We start from the raw sequence: 22,835 nt of genomic DNA on the forward strand, positions 1-22,835 counted from the left end.
TAGAGCTGATCATCTGAAGTTATTGAATTCGATGTTGAGACTGATTTCCCACTTACAATTGTGGACAGTGCCCTCAACAGCATGCAGTTCATCTCCTGCGCCACTACCCTTGCCCCCTCCACTCCCTTCCAGAACAAGGAGAGAGTCCCTCTCGTTCTCACATTTCATCCCACCAGCCTCCGTATGCAAAGCAGAATCCTCCACCATTTTCGCCAACTCCAGCGTGATGCCACCACCAAACACATCTTCCCTTCACTCCCTCTGTCAGCATTCCGCAGAGACCGTTCCCTCCAAGATAATCTAGTCCACTCCTCCACCATACCCAGTACCTCTCCATCACCCATGGCACCTCCCCAAGCAATCGCAGAAGGAGTAACACCTGCCCCTTTACCTCTTCCATGCTTAACATCCCAGGCCCAAAACACGTATTCCAGGTTAAGCAGTGTTTCACTTGCATCTCTTCCAATTTTGTCTACTGCATTCGCTGCTCCCAATATGGTCTCCTTGATATCGGAGAGACCAAACGCAGACTGGGTGATCGCTTTGCTGAGCATCTTCAGTACTGATTATTCAGGACCCTGACCTCCCTTTGCTTGCCATTTTAACAAAAGACCCTGCTCCCATGCCCACATGTCTGTTCTTGACCTGCTGCAATGTTCCGGTGAAGTTCAGCGCAAACTGGAGAAACAACATCTCATCTTCCGGTTAGGCACGCTACAGCCTTCCGGCCTGAACGTCAAATTCAACAACTTCAGATGATCAGCTCACCCCACCTCGACCCATTTGTTTTCATTTCATTTTAACTGTCTTTTACCATTTCTCTCTTTCTTAATATATATTTAATCCCCCCACAATCTTATCCACCTTTCCTTAACCTTTCTCCTCTTTGTTTCCCTCTTCCCCTCCCCCCACATCCACAGTTCATCCTCTGACGTTAGTTTCTCTGCTGTTTGACCTTTCACATCTTTTTCTCTCTCTGGGGAATGCCATTAGCACTCTTTCCCCTTGGTTTCTGTGGCCATTCGCACCCGGTTTCCCTGGGTTTCTGTGGCTATGACTCATCTTTCATTCTCACTCCACAGTATAAATATTTCCCACTTTCTCTGCCTGTTAGCTTTGACAAAGAGTCATCGGACTCGAAACGTTAGCTCTTTTCTCTCCCGACAGATGCTGCCAGACTGCTGAGATTTTCCAACATTTTCTCTTTCGGGGAAGAGGGAAGTGTGTGGTAGGAGTACAAGGGCGCATTACAATGTGCGTGAGTGGGGGTGGGGGGGGGGGGGGGGGGGGGGGTTGGGGGGGGGGGGAAAGAGGGGCTTCACGGAGTTTTCTGTCACCAAGGAATATGGTGATCTTTGTTGAAACGTACGGAAAATAGCATTTTTTAGAAAGTACCTTAAGAACACATATTTTCATGTCTCTATGATATATTATTGTACGTTGACCTATAATATACCAGTTTGAATTATAATAATGTTGCTCTGCTACTTTATTACTATTTTCTTTCACATGAATTTAATTTTTTTTTAATAGATTTGTTCATGAGATGTTGACGTTTTGTTGCTCATGATAGCCTGATAGAAGCTAAAACGGGCTCACACTGAAAATAGTTCACCAAGGACTGCCGTAGTCCTTTGCTTTGCTTCACATGTCTATAATTTAACATGGTCATATTCTGTTGTTAGTATCTACTTCATTATGTATTACATGCACTAACTGCTTTGAATGCTGAAACATTGAGGTCACGTTGTGATTTTGTATAAATACATTGGTCCACAGTTTGGATGCTAATAAAAGGTAAACAAGGGGAAAACCAATGTTTCTATCCACTTGAAGTTTCATAAGTCCACCTATTTGAGGGCGCCTAGAAGCATTTGCATTTCACTATAGATCATAAAAACTGCTATAATTACATGATTCCAAGTCACAAAAGATTTTCAGACCTTTTTGTCATTGGCCACTCTCAACCCTGGCCCCTCCCCCATTCACTCACTTACCAGACCCTTTTACCAATGCCCTCCCCCACTCATTCACCAGCCCCTTTTCACAACCTCCCTACTAACACATTAGCCCAGTCCCCTTCCCCTGTGTTCATCCAATTGTCAGTGCCTGCAAAGCAGTCACCATTCTGGGATAAGGAGTCTGCATAACAAGCAGACAGGAGCAGAAACATGATCAAGTCTGAAGCTACCACTCACTTTCCTAGTTCAGTGCATGACCTCCCAGGTTTTCCAAGATTCTGGACACAGTGAGTCTCTGCTGGCATTTTACTGCGCCAAGCCAGCCCACAAACACCCTTTTTGAACCTGCTGCTTAAAGTGTTTACAGCACTTTGGGCTCACCTTCTGCCCCTTCCTGTTTGGTGGCGCCGGTCCAGGACTGTTCGACCAGAGTCTCTGGACTGGGTCGTCTCCTTTCCACAGTACCATTGCTGCTTCTAGGAGGGGCAGCTCACTACCCCAGATGTGACTTCTGCAACATCAGCTTGGGAAACCCTGCCTTAACCTATCCTTCAGCTCTAATATTTTATGAACACATTTTAAAATGTCTTTCTCCTGGTTTAATCACGTTTCATCTTTTAGTTTTCCATTTGCCCTTCCTGATCCCCATGTTAGTTGATATTGCTAACAATTCTCGCACTCCTTGAAATCCACCACCTTCACTCCTCTCCACAAAAAAAAGAACATTTGACCCTCATAAATTCTTGCTGTCACCTCCTAAATCCAAGTGCATCTTTCCCAGAACCTCATGATGGAATTTCTTTGAAGTGGGGTAATTGAAATCAAATTTTTTTAAAAATATTTTTTTATTCTCCTTTTTCACATTTTCTCCCGAATTTACACCCATCAACAATAAACAATAATCAGTAACAAATATGTCAACCCCATATCAATAACAACGATCCCATCCTCCCACCAAACCCCAAACATTAGCCCGCATGTTCACACAAGCAAATGACAAAAAAAGGAATTAGGGATCACCCATAGTCACCGTTAACACACACAGCCCCCCTCCCCTCAACACTCCCACCCACACGCCCCAACTAATGTTCGATGTTATCCAGTTTTTGAAAGTGCAGAATGAATAATGCCCATGAGTTGTAGAACCCGTCCATCCTTCCCCTCAGTTCAAACTTAACCTTCTCAAGAGTCAAGGGGCGGGATTCTCCCCTACCCGGCGGGGCGGGGGAGTCCCGGTGGGACGGAGTGGTGTGAACCACTCTGGCGTCAGGCCGCCCCAAAGGTGCGGAATCCTCCACACCTTCAGGGGCTAGGCCTGCCCTGGAGTGGTTTGCGGAAGGGGCATGGCGCCATGCCAACCGGCGCCGAAGGGCCTCAGCTGGCCGGCGCGAGTCGGCACATGCGCGGGAGCGCCAGCGCATGCTGGTGTCATCCCCGTGCATGCGCAGAGGGATTCGCTTCCACACCGGGAATGGCGGAGGACCACGGCCTCCGGTGCGGAACAATAGAGTGCCCCCATGGCACAGGCCTGCCCCGACAGCAGGCCAGGCCACCGTGGGGGCACCAGGTCCCCCCGCAACCCCCCAGAGCCCGCCGGCGCCACCAGGTCTCACCAGTAAGGGACCTACTGTAAAATACGCCAGCGAGACCAGCAAATAACGGGCGGGACTTTGGCGCATCGCGGGCCGGAGAATTCGGTCAGCCCCAGGGCCCATTGAGATGCGCCAGATCCCGCCATTCTCCGAGGCGGGCGGTGCGACTCACGCCGGGGCAATTTTTGGGGGGCGGGAGAATTAGGAGGACAGCGGGGGCGGGATTCACGCCGACCACCGGTGATTCTCCCACCCGGCGGGAGGTCAGAGAATCCCTCCCAAGAATTCCAATAGGTCTCCCCTCCATTCCCGGGCACAGGGATGAGAGGTTGCTCTCCAACCTATCAGGATCAGGATCAAGGGCGGCATGTGGCACAGTGGATAGCACTGGGACTGCGTACTGTGGACCCGGGTTCAAATCCCGGCCCTGGGAAATTGTCTATGTGGAGTTTGCACATTCTCCCCCCGTTTCTGCGTGGGTACCACCCCCACAACCCAAAGATGTGCAGGGGAGGTGAATTGGCCACACTAAATTGCCCCTTAATTGGAAAAAATATACATAGGACAGCATGGTAGCACAGTTGCTTCACAGCTTCAGGGTCCCAGGTTCGATTCCCAGCTTGGGTCACTGTCTGTGCGGAGTCTGCACGTTCTCCCAGTGTCTGCGTGTTTTCCTCCGGGTGCTCCGGTTTCCTCCCACAGTCCAAAGGTGTGCAGGTTAGGTGGATTGGCCATGATAAATTGCCCTTAATGTCCCAAAGGTAGGATGGGGTTACTGGGTTACGGGAATAGGGTGGAGATGTGGGCTTGGGTTGGGTGCTCTTTCCAAGGGTCGGCGCAGACTCGATGGGCCGAATGGTCTCCTTCTGCACTGTAAATTCTATGATCCGCCTTCGGGCGATCAATGAGGTGAAGGCTACAACGTCTGCCTCCGCACCAGTTTCCAATCCTGGCTGGTCCGACACCCCAAATAATGCCTCCCAGGGGCCCGAGTCCAGTTTCACATGCACCACTTTAGAAATGACCCTAAAAACCTCCTTCCAGTAATCCTCGAGCTTTGGACAGGTGCAAAACATATGAATGTGATTAGCGGCCCCCCCCCACCCCGCGCCGCCGCAACGTTCACACACCTTCTTTACCCCTTCAAAGAATCGGCTCATCCTCGCTCTCGTGAGGTGTGCTTTGTATACCACCTTCAGCTGCATCAGCCCCAACCTCGCACACAAGGTGGAGGCATTCACTCTCCGGAGCACCTCATACCAGAACCCCTTCTCCATATCCTCTACCAACTCTTCCTCCCACTTTGCTTTGATCCCTTCCAGTGGTGCCTTCTCCTCTTCCAAAATAGCCCTGTAAACCACCGATACTACCCCCTACTCCAGTCGAAAGGGAAAATGCAGGAAAATCTCAGCAAGTCTGGCAGCATCTGTAGGGAGAGTAAAGAGCTAACGTTTCGAGTCCGATGACTCTTTGTTGAAGCTAACAGACAAAGTGGGAAATATGTATACTGTGGAGTGAGAATGAAAGATGAGTCATAGCCACAGAAACCCAGGGAAACCGGGTGGTGTGGCCATTATGCTCACCTACATCGCACGCTGGCTTCGCCCCCGCTGCTCCGACGTCCGCGCGCGCTGGGCCTGACGCCTCAGCACCAGCCGCCCGATACCTGGGTGGGGATCCTCGCCGGTTTTTGAAACGGCCCCACTCGATCCCCGGGAAGGCCCCAAAGGCCGACAATAATGGGGGGGAAGAGAGAGCGAAGAATCGGGGAAACCCTGGAAATGCTGCAAATAGTGGCCACCGGCGGGAGCTCCTCTCAATGCGGCCGACCAGCTCGCAAATGCCACCAGAAGAAAAATATATATTTTTTAATAAACATTTTATGGAGGTATTTATAGTTTTATAACAACAACAGAAGAAACAATGTACATGCAAATATAAACATAGTGCAAAAGCCATCTACCTCCCTCACAGGTCCCGCCTTTACTAACACCCTACTCGAAACTAAACTAAACCCCAACCCCCACCTTCTGCTAACGGTTAATTTTCCCCAAAGAAGTAGACGAACAGTTGCCACCTCCGGACGAATCCTAACATTGACCCTCTCAAGGCGAACTTGAATTTCTCCAAACAGCCAGGTCTCCGACTTCGGGAGCTTTGAGTCCCTCCAAGCTAATAGTATCCGTCTCCGGACTACCAGGGAAGCAAAGGCCAGAACGTCTGCTTCTTTCTCCTCCTGGATTCCCGGGTCTTCCGACACTCTGAAAATCACTACCTCTCGACTCGGTGCCACCCTTGTTTTCAACACCTTGGACACGACATCCGCAAACCCCTGCCAGAATCCCCTAAGCTTAGGACATGCCCAGAACATAGGGACATGGTTCGCTGGTCCTTCCCCACACCTTACACACCTGTTTTCTGTCCCAAAGAACCTGCTCATCCGGGCCATTGTCATGTGGGCCCGGTGAATGACCGTAAACCGTATCAGGCTGAGCCTGGCACATGATGTGGACGTGTTGACTCTACTCAACGCGTCTGCCCAGAGACCATCCTCTATCTCTCCTCCTAACTCCTCTTCCTATTTGCGTTTCAACTCCTCGGTCTGCGTCTCCTCTGACCCCATGAGTTCCTTGTAAATGTCAGAAACCCTCCCTTCTCCCACCCATATTCTGGAAACTACCCTGTCCTGTATCCCCCTTGGTGGTAGGAGCAGGGGGTTGAGACCTGCCCGCGTAGGAAGTACCGCGCCTGCAGATATCTAAACTCATTCCCTCCCGTCACTTCAAATTTCTCCTCCAACTCCCTCAGGCTGGAAAAGCTCCCCACTATAACCATATCTCCCATACTCTCGATCCCTGCTCTCTGCCATCTCCGGAACCCTCCATCTAGCTTCCCCGGGGCAAACCAGTGATTATTGCAGATTGGAGACCAGACCAATGTTTCCTCTGCTCCCACATGTCTCCTCCATTGCCCCCAGACTCTCATGGCCGCTACCACCAAGTGGAGTACCGTGCCAGCGGGAATGGCAGAGGCGCCGTTACCAATGCCCCCAAACTAGTACCCTTGCATGATGCTGCCTCTACTCGCTCCCACACCAACCCAACCCCCCACCACCTACTTCCTAATCATGGCAATATTCGCCACCCAATAATAATTACTAAAGTTCGGCAGCACCAGCCTGCTCTCCCCCCGGCTCCGCTCCAGCATGCCCTTTTTTACTCGCGGGGCCTAACCCGCCCATACAAAGCCAGTGATCACCTTATTGATCCGTTTAAAGAAGGACCGTGGAATAAAGATGAGGAGACACTGAAACACAAACAGGAATCTCGGGAGGACCGTCATTTTCACTGTCTGCACCCTCCCAGCTAGTGACAGCGGGAGTGCGTCACTCCTTCGGAAATCGTCCTTCATTTGGTCTCCTAGTCGGGCCAGATTTAACTTGTGTAGCCGTTCCCATTCCCGCGCCACCTGGATGCCTAGGTACCAAAAGCTTCCCCCAACCACTAGATAAACATATGGATGTTAAGGGAATAGCGTAGATGGGCTTTAAAGTGGTTTCACAGGTCAGCGCAACATCGAAGGCTGAAGGGCCTGTACTGCGCTGTAATGTTCTATGTTCTATGTAGGTAGACCCAGTGCGGGGCATGATCTGAGATTGTGATCGCCGAATACCCAGTGTCCACTACCCCCGTCAGTAGAGCCCTGTTCAGAATAAAAAAGTCAATCCGGGAGTACACTTTATGCACATGTGAGTAGAAGGAGAACTCCTTCACTCTCGGCTGCCCAGGTAATTGAAATAATTTGATATTGAAACTCATATTAAGATGTACATTCACAGCTTTAGAAATTGTTGAGTGTAGTTTGAATATTAATTGTTTTATAGCTAGCTATGGGAGCCTTTCAGTCATGATGGGAAAGATAGCCAAACAATGCCTTAAGGACATAGTAAAACAGACCGCGAGTTATCCCTGCTGAGAGTCAGGAAGGCTACATTACAGCGTGATGACACATCAGCTGCTTATGTGCCTGGCTAAAAGATAAAGTTTATTTAAATCCCACAGTCAGAAGTGAGATTAAGATAATTAGGACAAAGTAAGAAATTAAGTTCACAGCCCACAGAATAGTTCAGATGCTGTGTGCAAAGGCAACAAAAGGAAAGAAATAACTTGTGAGGATTTGTATATTTTCCTGCAGTATAAATCATTTTCCTGCCCGAATGTGATTACTTGTGTAAGTGATGTTTTTGTGAACCTCCCGTAGTCTGGTCTTGCATGTTGTAAGATTTATTTTTCCTAGCTGGTTGAATGTGTGCATCTCCTGTTTCGTGGGGTACATGGAATTATGAAAGAGTGAATGTGATTACTGTGTGTGTCTAAATTTTGCAGTGTTCGGTCTCTTAAGAGCCTGCAGCTGTGAGGGAAGGATGTGAATTAACCGTTTGAGCTCGCTGAGCTTCCCAGGACGATATACTATATCGTAATTATAGGTGGAGAGTTCGATCCTCCACCTCAAGATCTTATCATTCTTGATCTTGCCCCGCTGCGTATTATCAAACATGAAGGCAACCGATCGTTAGTTGGTGACGAGGGTAAACCTCCTTCAGCGAGGTACTGCCTCCAGTGCCGCACGGCTTCCACAATGGCTTGGGCGTCTTTTTCGACCGAGGAGTGTCGAAGTTCAGAGGCGGTGAGGGTGCATAAAAAGAATGCTACCGGCCTGCCTGCTTGGTTAAGGGTAGCGGCGAGAGCGACCTCTGATGCGTCGCTCTCCACCTGGAAGGGTACAGACTTGTCCACCGCAGCATGGCGGCTTTGGCGATGCCCGCCTTGATGCAGTTGAAGGCCTGGCGAGCCTCGGCTGCCAGTGGGAAAAGGGTGGCCTTAAATAGTGGGCGGGCTTTGTCCGCATCATGGGGGACCCACTGGGTGTAATAGGAAAAAAATCCAAGGCACCTCTTGAGGGCCTTGGGACAGTGAGGGAGAGGGAGTTGTAGGAGGGGGCGCATACGGTCAGGGTCGGGCCCGAGGACCCCGTTTTCCACGACATAGCCGAGGATGGCTAGTCTGGTGGTGCGGAAAACAAATTTCTCCTTGTTATAAGTGAGGTTAAGTTTTTGGGCGGTTTGGAGAAATCGGTGGAGGTTGGCGTCGTGGTCCTGCTGATCATGGCCGCAGATGGTGACGTTGTCCAAGTACGGAAACGTGGCCCGCAGCCCGTACTGGTCCACCATTCGGTCCATTGCTCGTTGGAACACCAAAACCCCATTCGTGACACCAAAGGGGACCCGGAGGAAATGAAAAAGGCGGCCGTCTGCCTCAAACGCCGTGTAGAGGCGGTCCTCCGGGCGGATTGGGAGCTGGTAGTATGCAGACTTCAGATTCACCGTGGAGAACACGCGGTAGTGCGCGATCTGATTCACCATGTCTGCAATCCGGGGAAGGGGGTACGCATTAAGTTGCGTAAACCGGTTAATGGTCTGGCTGTAATCAGCCACCATCCGGAACTTTTCCCCAGTCTTGACGGCCACCACCTGAGCTCTCCAGGGGCTATTGCTGGCCTCTATGACTTCTTCCCGCAAGCGACGCTGGACCTCGGACCAAATAAACATCCTGTCCTGCAGACTATACCGCCTGCTTCGAGTGGCTACTGGCTTGCAATCAGCGGTGAGGTTAGCGAAGAGGGGAGGAGGGTTGGCTTTTAGGGTTGCGAGGCTGCATATGGTGAGCGAGGGCAGGGGTCCGCCAAAATTAAGAGTGAGGCTCCTGAGATTGCACTGAAAGTCGAGCCCTAAAAGGAGAGGGGCGCAGAGGTCTGGGAGCACATACAATTGAAAATTAGTATACTCGGTGCCCTGTATCGCTAAGGTTGCAGTAGTGCACCCTTGGATTTGTACTGAGTGCGACCCAGAGGCGAGGGAGATTGTTTGTTGTGTCGGGAATATCAGGAACGAGCAGCGTCTTACCAGATACGGGTGAATAAAACTCTCGGTGCTCCCGGAGTCGAACAGGCAAGGTGTCTCCTATCCGTTAACCCGGACGCCCATCATGGAGCTCTGGAGGTGCTTGGGTCGCGACTGGTCCAAGGTGACTGCACTGAGTTGAGGGTAATCGGCGGCGTGATCAGCAGTGCTGGGACGGCCCCGTGATGACTGTCCGTGCAGACCGTACGCGTCGAGTGGCGTAGCAGATGGTGGCCAAGATGGCGGCCCCCGTTGATCGAGTGTGGCTGGCGGTGAGGAAGATGGCACCCAAGGTGGCAGCCCCCATGGATCGCATGTGGCCGGCCGCGTGGGGGAGGATGGCCAAGAGTTGTGCGGAGTCGGAGTCGGCAGACACGCTGCCACATTACGGGGTCTGCGGGCCTGAGAGTCGGTGGATCGGGTCTGTGAGTTCAAGTGTTTAGGCTTGGCCAGGCAGACCTTGGCGAAGTGTCCATTTCGTCCGCGGCTGCTGCAGTTCGCGTTACGGGCCGGGCAGTGTTGCCGGGGGTGTTGAGGCTGGCCGCAAAAATAGCAAGGTAGCCCCCCATGATGAGCGGGTGGCCGTGCGGCACAGGCCTGGGATAGTCTCTGGTCGGGGGCCCACGAGGGAGTCATGTGGTCGGCCGGGAACGCAGTGAGACTCTGAAAAGCGACCTCCAGCGAGGTCGCCAGTTTTACCGTGTCCTCCAGATCCTGGGCCCCTTTTTCGAGCAGGTGCTGCCTCGCATAGTTCGATCTGACCCCCGCAACGTAAACGTCTCGGACAGTGAGCTCCATGTGCTGAGTAGCCGCAACGGCCCGATAGTTACAGTTGCACGCAAGGGCTTTGAGGTCGCGCAGATAGTCATCCAGCGACTCCCCGGGGCGCTGCTGGTGAGTGGTGAAGATATGTCGCGTGTAGACCTCGTTCACAGGCCGCACGTAGATGTGTTCAAGTATTGCGAGGGTCTCTGTATAGGAGATGGCTTCGTCGAGCTCAGCAGAAATGCGATGGCTCACCCGTGCGTGGAAGAGACTCAATTTCTGTTCATCCGTGACCGATGACGTCGACGACGCGGTAAGGTAGGCCTTGAAACATCAAAGCCAATGTGAAAAAATTGATTTCGCCTCTGCGGCCTGTGGATCGAGCTCCAGTCTGTCAGGTTGAGGGCTGACTCCATAGTAGTTCTTTAAGTTGATTAAATTGATGTGACCATTAATTCACTTGAAGACTCGTGTTGAAGTAAACAGTGGTTGTAATCAACTTACAACTTTGCCTGCCTGCGACCGGTACAATACTGAAGGCGGTCCCACAGGTCAGCTGCTCTTATACTTCCTCTAAAGGGCGGAGCCATAAGCGGAGCCAGTACATGCGCCAACATCTCCCCCTGTCGGTGAAGCCACACAATGGCCCATAGATGGAGCCCACAGGGTTAATAACATAGTATAACGTAATACAGTATACTGGTGAATTAACAGTATTTATACATTCACCACATCTCTCAAGTTTGTTTCTGAATAAAGTCTCAGTTACTGTAATACGGATTTGAGTGGTTTTAATCATTTACCACAACACTTTCAATCAGGTTTCCTCCCCTCCCATTGCACCAAAACAGGTTTCAAAGTTCCAAATGACATCCTACAGTACTATGACAAAGGTAAGCTTTCCCTGTCGGGAGCCTTTGGCACAGTTGACTATACCATCCTCCAAAGCCTTTCACTGTCATGATGAGACAAGTGGTTCAGTTCCAGTTTTATCTACCTAAACAAATAGAGAGAATCATTTACAATGGCTTCTCTTCCTCTCCGGCACCATTAGCTCTGGTTTCACATTTGAACCCAAGATGGCCTTCTGACCATAGTCATGCCAAAATTAAGATTGCCTATTTCCTACAAAGCATCCAATTCCCCCTCTGCTTCAGCTCATCTGCTGCTGAAACCCCCATTGATAAGAACAAAGAACGAGGAGCTCTGCCATTCAATATGATCATGGCTGATCTCCTCTCGGCCTCAACCCCATTGTTCTGCCTGTTCTCCATAAGCAACTTTATTGCAGTGTTAATGTCAGCCTACTTATGACACTAATAAATATTATTATTATTATTACTCTTCAACCCATTACTAATTAAAAATCTGTCCATCTCCTCAAATGTACTCAAAGTGCCGGCATTCACTCCACTCTGGGGCAGTGAATTCCACAGATTCATGACCCTTTGAGAGAAGTAATTTCTCCTCATCTCTACTTTAAATCTGCCACCCCTTATCCTAAAACTATGACCTCTTATTCAAGATTGTCCCACAAGAGGTAGCATCCACTCAACGTCTACTTTGTCAATACCTTGTATCATTTTATATACCTCAATTAGATCTCATTCTTCCAAACCCGTAAGAGTATTGGCCTATCTATTCAATCTCTCATCAGAAGACAAACCCCTCATCTCTGGATTCAATCTCGTGAACCTCCTCTGAACTGCCTCTAATGCAACTACATCCCAACTTAAATAAGGGGACCAAAACTGTACACAGTACACCAGGTGCGGTCCCACCAATGCCTTGTACAGTTGCAGCAACACTTCTCTACTTTTATACTCTATTTCTTTAGCTATATCTGCATACTAGTTTTCTGAGATTCATGCATGAGGACACCCAGATCCCTCTGCACCAAAGCACTCGGAAGTCTCTCTCCATTTAGATAATAAGCTGCCTTTCCATTTTTCCGACCAAAATGGATAACTTCACACTTATCCACGTTAAATGGCATCTGCCAAATTTTGGCCCACCTAGCCTATCTATATAAATTTCTTATTTCCTCATTGCAACTTACTATCCCACCTATTTTAGTGTCATTTGCAAATTTGGCTATAGTACCTTCGATCCCTACATCCGAGTCATTAATATTGTAAATTGTTGGGGCCCGAGGATAAAACTCTTTGGCACCCCACTAGTTACATCTTGCCAACTAGAAAAAGACCCATTTATCCCAACTCTCTGCCTTTTAATCGGTTAGCCTGTGTTCTGTCTAAGCTAATAAATTACCCCTAATCCTATGTGATCTTGTGTACTCACCTTTTGGTGGCACATTATCAAATGCTTTCTGGAAGTCCAGATATACTACATCTACAGGATGTCCATTATTCACTTGGCTTGTTACATCTTCAAAGAACTCTAGCAAATTAATTAAACATGATTTACTCTTCATAAAACCATACCGACTCCGAAGCATTGCGTTTTGACTTTCTAAATGTCCTGTTATTAATTCCTTAATAATGGATTCTATCAATTTCCCAACGACAGATGTTAAACTAACTGGTCTATAGTTTCCTACTTTCTGCCTCCCTTCCTTCTTGAATAAGGGCATTACGTTAGCATTTTTCCAATCCTCTGGAACCTTTCCCGCATCCAAGGAATTTTGGAATATTATAACCAATGGATCGACTATCTCCATTGCCATTTCCTTTAAGACCCTAGAATGTAGGCAATCAGACCTTGGGAACTTGTCTGCCTTTAATCCCAGTCGTTTGTTTAGTACATTTTCCCTATTGATGATGATTGTTCTAAGTTCCTCCTTTCTATTACCTATTGGGATAGTACTAGTGTCCTCCACTGTGAATACTGAGGCAGAATATTGATTTAGTGTTATGATGTTGTGTTATGGCCGTAGTACAGATGCACACAGAACATCTAGTTCTCTGACTAGTAGGATGATTTATTAACAAGGTGAACACGTGAAAAGATACAAACAGTAATGAATAAATGAACTCTGTGAATTTCCTGGAGCTACTTCTTGTATGACTTACTACCACCTGCCTGATATCTCGAGCCACATGGTAGATCTCTATCGCCACCAGCTGATTGGAGGTCGCATCGATAACTATCTACATTGTTAGACAACTATATACAAAACTGTGCACAGGCATATCACCACAAGCCATTTCTGTGTTCCCCACTCCTAACTCCTGAGTCTCTTCCAACAAGGGACCAACATTCATTTTAGCTATTGTCGGCCCTTTTATATACTTATAGAAGCTTTGGTATCCTTTTTTCATAATAATAATAATCTTTATTGTCACAAATAGGCTTACATTGATACTGCAATGAAGTTACTGTGAAAATCCCCGAGTCGCCACATTCCGGCGCCTGTTCGGGTACAGAGAGGGGGAATTCAGAATGTCCAATTCACCTAACAAGCACGTCTTTCGGGACTTGTGGGAGGAAACCCACGCCCACCCAGGGAGAACATGCAGACTCCGCACAGACAGTGACCCAAGCTGGGAATCGAACCTGGGACCCTGGCGCTGTGAAGCAACAGTGCTATAGTTTGCACTAGTTTTCTTTCATAATTTACCTTTTTCCTTTTGATTACATTAGTAACCCTTTGTTGATCTTTAAAGGTTTCCCAATCTTCCAGCCTGCCACTTGCGTTCGCAATATGGTATGTGATGCGCTATCGATTGTACTAAAGACACAAATGGGTACAAGAGAGGCTTTATTACAGTTAGATGTTTATCCTCCGACTGCAGCTGGTAGAATGGCTGCTCAGGAGAGCTCATACATATTTATACAGCTCCTTGTGGGCGGAGCTAGGTGGCAGGGGCTACCGGCGAACCTGTAGTACAGGTACTGCTGTACATCTCCTATTACAAGCACACATACAATTACTCAGTGGATCACCACAGTATGCCTTTGTTTTTGTCTTTCTGTGGGGTGGGGGGGGGAGGAGTATGGGTTGGGGTGGGAACCTCCATCAGCAGCTCCCATTTAATATCCGGTGCCTCCAACAAAAGCTCTGACCATTGAAGGTGCTTCCTCCCCTTTACCCAGCCTTTCTAGAACAGCCCCCATCCCACTTTGCTCATACATCGGGCCTCATCTCCTCACCTCTTCCTTGAGACCCCCCCCCCCCCCCCCCGCCCCCAACACACACTTATCTGGTCCTGGACTTCTGGGACTTAGACTCTAGGGAGTGCTTGCAGTCCCAATCCTGTTCACTGCAGCTTTTGGCACTGCAGGGACTAGAGAGCCGGCCAATCAGACTGACTCTCTGCCCTGAGATGGAACTTCCACCTGAGTGAGGAGCGTAAGTTTCCAGTTAAGGAATGTGAAATGGCGGCAGAATGCAGGGATGTGTTTGCCTCCAACTTCTTGGATGGTCAGCAGGGAAGCCCTGCCATCCTAAAAATTCTGACCTTGTTCTAGAATACTCCTGTGAATTGCCTTAGAATGTTTTATTGCGCTAAAGACATTGTATAAATACAAAATTGCGATTTTAATTATGACATCAATCATCCATCTGAATCTCAATCTTCCAGCAATTTCATATTCTTCCTTTTCACATGGAATTGGCCACAGGCATTCTTGGCTAGGTAATGCATGTTTTTTTATACATCTTGTTTTCATTAAGGTTCTGTGCCAATCGCAGATTGTTGCTTTACAAAATCTGCCAGATTGTGTAACAAACTGAAGGAAAGTTGCCAACAGAAAAGATGAGTGAAGGGATCCTTTCCTGCTTTGCTCATCACATATACTCATTGCTATTTTTAGGATTAAAATGTGCTCGCCAGCAGATCATTGCCACAAGGACAGGAGTACAGCCTTTTCTTTCAGGTCTGTTTTGAACAGGAGGCCTACACATCAATGTGGCGGATCGGTGTTGTATAATTTTCACCAAATTAACAGCACCATTGTCAAAACAGAGCAAATCAGTTGTGTTTGGACATGAAAAATATAAGGGTTAGCCAACCCTGCAGTAATGTGACAAGCAATAAAATGTTGAGTGGAGCTGGATTGTAGATCCTGCACATACAACATGCAGTGAGGTTGACTATTTCTGTAACCTACAATTGGAAGGAAGAAATAATTTGCATTTCTAATGCACCGTTCACAGCCCTAGGTTGTCCCTAGGCACTCTACAGCCATGAAATAGAGAAGTCTAACCAGTCATGTCATTCAGGAAATGCAGCAACAAAATTGTAGGGCAGCAAGTTTCCACAAACAGTAATGATCTGTTTTAGTGATGTTGGTTGAGAGATAAATGTTAGCTAGGGCACCAGGAAAAACTCCCATCTTCTTCTAAATAGTACAGTGGGTTATGATAGGTGAGCCACTGTGGATTGCAGTTCCAGAACTTTGTGCTCTTTATATGGTGTATGTTTTTTTGAATGTTTCTCCCTGGAAGTGCAGGACTTTAAATTTCAATTAACCCAAGTTTAGCCACTACTGGAAACTGATATCAAGACATTCCTAATTGTCTGGGATGATGGTAGAGGCGGGTTGCCTCACATCCTTTAAGACGTACCTGGATAAGCACTTGGCACGTCATAACATTCAAAGGTAAGGGCCAAGTGCTGGCAAATGGGATTAGGTAAAACAGGTCAGGTGTTTTACATGCATCAGTGCAGATTTGATGGACTGAAGGGCCTCTTCTGCACTGTATTATTCTGTGATTCTGTGAATTGCCATCAGTCAGGAACTCAGATAGTTTATCACAAAAAGGAACCAAGGACTAGACAACGTTTCAAAACTACAGTCCTGACAAAAAGTTCAATTTAACCACATAGGATTATGTACAAAGTACCTTCCAGTGAGTAAAGGACATCCTGGATTTCCATGTAGTGAAACTATACTTTTTATGGGTATATGTGTTTTCCGAATATTAGAACTGCATGAAAATCCCAACAATTTGCAAGACTGAGGGAAGAATACTAAGCCACATGAGTGATCGGTATCTGTTATAGTAAAACAAATTTTAATTTAAACACAGAATTAACCATATAAACAACAAATTAACAGTCAAAACGGCTCTTAAATAAAGGGAAAAAGCTTTAACTCGCTGTCTACAGTTACCACTGTATATTCCAACTAAGCGACCCAACACAAAATGCCATTTACAAAATAAAGTTAACAATCAGGGTTATTTGCTTCTCTGTGCAGATGTTTGGAAAGAAACCCTTTCATGAACAACCTGAAAATCCTGTTTTGTCAGACACATCTGTTCAACTTAAAATCCAATAGCACACTGCCAAACTACAGACAGACCTGGCCCCTCCAATTAATTACATCATCTGTATCCCAAGCATAAAACATTGTCCAGTCTCCTCCCATCAAGACGTCCCATGACCTGCTTAACTAGGACTAAACACAATTCCTCAAATTAGTTACTCCCCAGGGATCCTACAAAATCAAAACAACGTTCCATTAGCCATCTCGGTGTAAACAAATAAATAGTTACAAATCAATGATTACCTTGCCTTTATGGCCCCTTACTCACAGCTTTGGCAGATATGCTGTATATTTTTGAAGTCAGGGTTTTTAATAACATTGCTACAACAATATATAATATGTAACTTCACATTCATCACGCTAAGCAAGATTTTCCTTGTTGTTACATTGCCGCTGCAGTATTAGGAGTGTTAGCCATGGCACAGTGGTAGCATTCCAGTCTTCAAATCAGAAGAGTGAGGGTTCAAGCTGCACTCCAGCAATTTGAGTTCAAAATCTAGGTTGTCAACCTTTGGGATGAAACATAAAACTGCAGTCCTATCTGCCCTCTGAGGTGTGTGTGAAATTTCCCTTTGCACTATTTCAAAGAGGAGCTGGGCAGTTCTCCACTGTCCCTTGGTCAGTATCTATCCTTCAACCAATGTCTAAGACAGATTCTCTGTCATTATTACATTACTGTTCCTGGGAGCTTGCTGTGTGTAAATTAGCTGCGGTATTTCCTATTTTACAAAACCAACTGTACTTAAAAAGTATTCAATTGGTTGTAAAGTACTTTGTAACATCCCAAGGATGTAAAAGATTTTCTTGTATGGCCTCCCATTGGCTTTCAGGAAACCAATATGTATATTCGATCTGACTTGTTATTGAGAATAAATTCAAGTGCTTTTTCAGAACTCTTACTTGGATTTCATTAGTTCTTAACTGGTAAACATTGCATTGGAAGAGGACGTCAACAGAAACCTAAGGATTCAGGGTTAGTTTCAGCTGCATGGAAAATACAAGTGCAGAGCAAATGGTAACCTCTAAGTATCAACTGTGCTGGAGCAACATGGTCCATTCAGTGATGGACAATATTTTAACATGCTCCTTGCACCTTTGGGACCTATAGTACCAAAACATTCATTAGATTTATAGCATTGGTTCAATTAGTGAACCGCAGAAAGTGCCGTACCCCGACGGAGTCCCTGGGCGAGCACTCAGATCATGTGCAGACCAGCGAGCGTGTGTATTCTCAGACATCTTATACATTTCACTTCTCCGCTTCGAGGTTTCCTCCTCCTTCAAGTAGACCACCATAATCCCAGTATCAAAGAAGAACAAGATAGCCTGCCTCAACGACTACCGACTGGTGGCCCTGACGTCTGTTATCATGAAATGCTTCGACCGGCTAGTCATGAGACTGATCAACGCCAGCCTCCCAGATGGTTTTGATCCATTGCAGTTTGCCTATCGCTGCAACCGGCCCACAGCAGATGCTATCTCCCTGGCCCTACAATCAACACTCGAACACCTCGACAACAAGGACACCTACGTCAGACTGCTGTTCATAGACTACAGCTCCGCCTTCAATATTATCATCCCAACAAGACTAATAACCAAACTCTGTAACCTTGGGACTTGACCCCTCCCTGTGCAGCTGGGTCCTCGACTACCTCACCAACAGACCGCAATCTGTCAGGATGGACAACAGCACCTCCTCCACATTAGTCCTCAACACGGGGCCCCGCAAGGATGTGTGCTCCACTGTACTCCCTATACACACAACTGTGTGGCAAGATTTAACTCCAATTCGATCTATAAGTTTGCGGATGATAAGACTGTGGTGGGTCCTATCTCAAACAACGATGAATCAGAGTAGAGAAGGGAGATAGATCACTTGGTTACATGATATACCGAAAACAACCTCTCTCTCAATGGCAGCAAAACCAAGGAACTGATCATCGACGACAGGAAGTATAGTATGACACATGCCCCTGTCTACATCAATGGTTCCGAAGTGGAGATGGTCGATAGCTTCAAGGTCCTCGGGGTCACCATCACCAACAGTCTGTCCTGGTCAACTCACGTTGATGCAACAGTCAAGCAAGCCCAACAACGCCTCTACCTCATACGCAAGCTAAAAAAATTTGGCATGTCTGCATCGACTCTCTCAAATTCTACAGATGTGCGATAGAGAGCATCCTATCCGGCTGCACCACAGCTTGGTGTGGTGAACTCAGCCCAATGCATTACACAAGCTTTCCACCCCCACATTGATTCTGTATAGACCTCCCGCTGCCTCAGGAAGGCAGGCAGCATTGTCAGAGACCCCTCCCACCCAGGCTTTTCCCTCTTCCAGACCTTTCCATCCGGCAGAAGATACAGAAGTTTGAAGACCCGCGCATCCAGACATAGGAACAACTTCTTCCCCACAGCTACGAGACTCCTCAACGACTCCCCCTTAGACTGATCTGTTCCCTGTAAGAACACTATTCACGACGCCCTATGCTGCTCTTGCTCAAGTATTTGCTTTGTTTGGCCCTTGTTCCGCACTGTAACCAATCACTATTTGTCGTTGTATTCTGTCAATTATTCTTTTTGTCTCTTGTGTATGTACTGTGTACGTTCCTTTGGCCGCAGAAAAATATTTTCACTGCACTTCAGTACATGTGACAATCAATCAATCAATCAATTATCAGCTGATGCAAGCAATACAGGAATTAGCTGATCTCTTGTATGCCAACATGCTTGACATATTTGTCTGTATTACTGGGAAAAGGCCTCTCTACTGGTCAGTAGTAATCTCTTTTTAAATACATTTTTAATATCCTTAGAGAAATAAGAGATGATCTACGTCTAGTTTACAAAGTCAGTCCTCAACAAAAGTTTGAGAACTCCCTGTTGGGATTACCAAATAATCAGGCCTTGTCAATAGACAAAAACTCCAACTTCTTGCATTTTCTTCCTTCTTTTACAAGGGTGTTGACTTCTTGTGGGTTATGGATACTATTGACTCTCCAGTACCTGCTCAGGAGTTTCTTGTAGTGAATTCCTTGGGTTTGAACATAGAACATTCAGTGCAGGAGGCCATTCGGCCCATCGAGTCTGCACCGACCCACTTGAGCCCTCACTTCCACCCTATCCCCGTAACCTAATAACCCCTCCTAACCTTTTTGGTCACTAAGGGCAATTTATCATGGCCAATCCACCTAACCTGCACGTCTTTGGACTGTGGGAGGAAACCGGAGCATCCGGAGGAAACACAAGTAGACACAGGGAGAACGTGTAGACTCCGCACAGAGAGTGACCCAGTGGGGAATTGAACCTGGGACCCTGGCGCTGTGAAGCCACAGTGCTATCCACTTGTGTTACCGTGCTGCCAGTGACTGTTACTGGATCCTCATGGTTGAAGGAAATGGGGGAGAAAAATAGGTGACCTATCCCCTCAAAGATTGCAACAGGGGCAGCAGTTGCAGTGCCTCTTGAGTTTCAGAGATAGAGCAGAGGCTGCAAAGGTAGTAAGCAATGCCCTATGGCAAGTTGCAGCCAGACTATTCAATGCTCATTAACAATGACACAAGGCTGTAAAGCAGACTATTATATAACCTAGTATCTTGATCTACATGCCCATTCGGCACACTCCTGTCTGCTGCCCCATTGAGATCCTCATTCGAGCCTTCTGCAGCAATATTTGTCCGCCACTGTCACTACGGAGAGCTGCCAAACAAACCATCCTTTATTTCTGATCTGGCAGCAGCCCAGGGACTCACCGTGTGCTAATCCCAACTACATAGTAACCACTTAGGTATATGCAGTGCCAGTTATTTGGGCTGATGGCGATCGGATCAAGTGATGTAGGACCCTTTCTTTAGTGCTGTACAGTTGTTCTCTTTCCATAATCTGTGGCTCATATGGCAGTTCTTGGGTAATTGGGTAACTCAAAAGGGGAAGATGTGAGAAAATTAGGGTCTACAATAACACCGCCTGCCGGTCACTCATCATGCCGGATACCAGGAAGAGGGAGAGTTGGAAATTAAAACAGGAACATATCATCATCGTCAATGTTCTCGGTAACATTGGATGGCACATGCCATATGACAACCAGCCCCATAATGCAGGGAATCATCTTCTTCATAGGGCACAGGAGATGCATATGGCCTTGCCCTCCATCAGTTTTGCTCTGCTCCCTTGTGTTTTGTACCAACTGGTCCTGCAAGAGAGGAACAAAATTGTCCATGGTTATACAACACTGTTTGGGTGATGGGCTTGCTGCAGTAAGGGGCATGGTAGCACAGTGGTTAGCACTGTTAGCTTCACAGCGCCAGAGTCCCACTTTCGATTCCCGCTTGGGTCACTGTCTATGTGGAGTCTGCACGTTTTCTCCCTGTCTGCGTGGGTTTCCTCCGGGTGCTCCGGTTTCCTCCCATAAATCCCAAAAGACGTGCTTGTTAGGTGAATTGGACACTCTGAATTCTCCCTCTGTGTACCCGAACAGGTGCAGGAATGTGATGACTAGGGGCTTTTCACAGTAACTTCATTGCACTGTTAATGTAAGCTATTAGTTGAATAGCTGTTGAGGCAGGAAGAGGTTGGTTTGAGTCTGACAGCATTGGTAGGTGTGTGAGAGTGAGGTGGAGAATCTGGATGTTAGACACGGGTCCTGCGTAGTCGGGAGTGTTGCTGGTTGAGTGATGAGTGTGCAGTGCACTGAGCAGGCCGTGAGTCAGGAGATGTGATGGGGAGATGTCATGTGAAAATGCATTCACTTATCTTGACCAACTGTATAAGGTCATTAGACATCTTGTAGCACTGCTGTCCTCAGGTCCAGAATCTGGGTGTTGATCGTCCTGAACTCCTGCTTCTGTTCCCGATTGATAGTGGTTTGAGTGTTTCCTGCCCCCTTGGAACCCCTTGGTACTTGTCCTCCTGCTCCACACTACTCCACTAATTCCAAAACATTATGCGTCTACAAAACCCTTCAGTAATATCCCTTATGCAAATACCGATTCCCAAGAAGTCTCACTTGATTCCAGTTTCCAGCTGAGAGCAACGTCGACCTGGACTTCCCACGAAGGGGCAGTATGAACTGGTGTCTGTCCCAGGGGGTCTTGTATAGCAACTCACACAAGAGTCTCAGCACCATGGGACATTATGGCCTGGATTTTTACAGAGTCAGAAGGTCTCTGGAGCCAGTTAAAAATGGCAGGTAGAACCAGATTCTCGGATTCCTGCCCCCATTCCGGACACCCCCAGCGCTTACCAGCGTAGAAAAAGAATGTAGCGAGCCCGAACCCTGTACTTCTGACCTTGCTGGCTCCATTGTAGAGGTAGAGGTCTTTGCCCCATGAAAGTTTCTTGGCAGTCAGGCCAGCTTCTCCATGACACATGGTTCACAAACCCTCAAAAGAGTAATGAATCAGAGTCTGAGTTTGCAAACCTTTTGAAAAGCAAGTTCAAAGGGTCTTATCTATGCCCATCCCATGCCAACGCATGCCCCCACCCACCTCCAAGTACCCCTACAGCTCCCCTGTCAATCAGCATCAACTTATACTCTGCTCAGCCATTTCCTATGGTCCATTTGGCAACTCATGGCCCTTTCATGCCAATTTATCTAGCATACACTTTGCAGAGAATCAATAAACCCCATATAACCCATTCTTAATTCATGGGTGAAAAAAAACTGGTGTTCCTATAACCCTATACAAATATCAATCTGACCATTAAAGTATCAATAACAGAAGCTTTAAGCACTTCACACACTTATTCTTGTACAAATAACATTGACAAAAGAGATCACAGAAAAATTATAATCGGAAAGATGTCAACCAAGTAAAATCAACAGTTTTCTTGGCTGTACAAACAGAATTTCCACAAAGTTAATCCTTTTATGAGACTGGGCTCTCAGCCAGGCCTCATTATGCATGTTTGGTAGAGAGTCCGGCCTAGTTCAGCTTGTCAATTCGACAGCCTGTCAAACCTCACTGTATTCTTGCCTTGTTGATCCTGGTGAGTTTCAGACAGCTCTGGAAACCTCTGCACTAGCAACCTCTGCACTAGCAGTTAAAACCAGAGTACAGGGTTACATCTTCATTCAGTTTCCACTTTGCATGTTTTAATTGCTAACCTTTATGTCCCAAGGGATTTCTTACATACCTCCAAACATGCACCAGTTAAAATGTAGAAATCAGCATGATCATAATGGATTTATGACATGCTGGTATTCATAAATGTTTTAACTCCCTGCATGCATTCTTCCCCTTGCTCCCATGCAGGTTAAAATCTTTCCCCAAATCTCACTAGGTCCTGCTCTGATAACTATACTGTTTACCACAGATTACAACATGA

The 22,835-nt window shown here is 47.2% G+C and overlaps 1 protein-coding gene across 2 annotated transcripts in view; it reads right to left on the reverse strand.

Moving 5' to 3' along the window:
* ak3 (adenylate kinase 3) overlaps positions 1 to 22,835 on the reverse strand; it is a 119,299-nt gene that overhangs the window by 47,872 nt on the left and 48,592 nt on the right. The window contains exon 2 of one of the 2 annotated variants that reach the window (XM_038804418.1): positions 20,582 to 20,700. The exons of the other annotated variant lie outside the window; for it this stretch is intronic. The gene's annotated coding sequence lies outside the window, so the exon portion shown is untranslated. The remainder of the gene's footprint in view (positions 1 to 20,581; positions 20,701 to 22,835) is intronic. 2 annotated transcript variants of the gene reach the window in all.

Source organism: Scyliorhinus canicula, chromosome 8 (assembly GCF_902713615.1).
Source record: "Scyliorhinus canicula chromosome 8, sScyCan1.1, whole genome shotgun sequence".
Taxonomy (NCBI): Eukaryota; Metazoa; Chordata; class Chondrichthyes; order Carcharhiniformes; family Scyliorhinidae; genus Scyliorhinus; species Scyliorhinus canicula.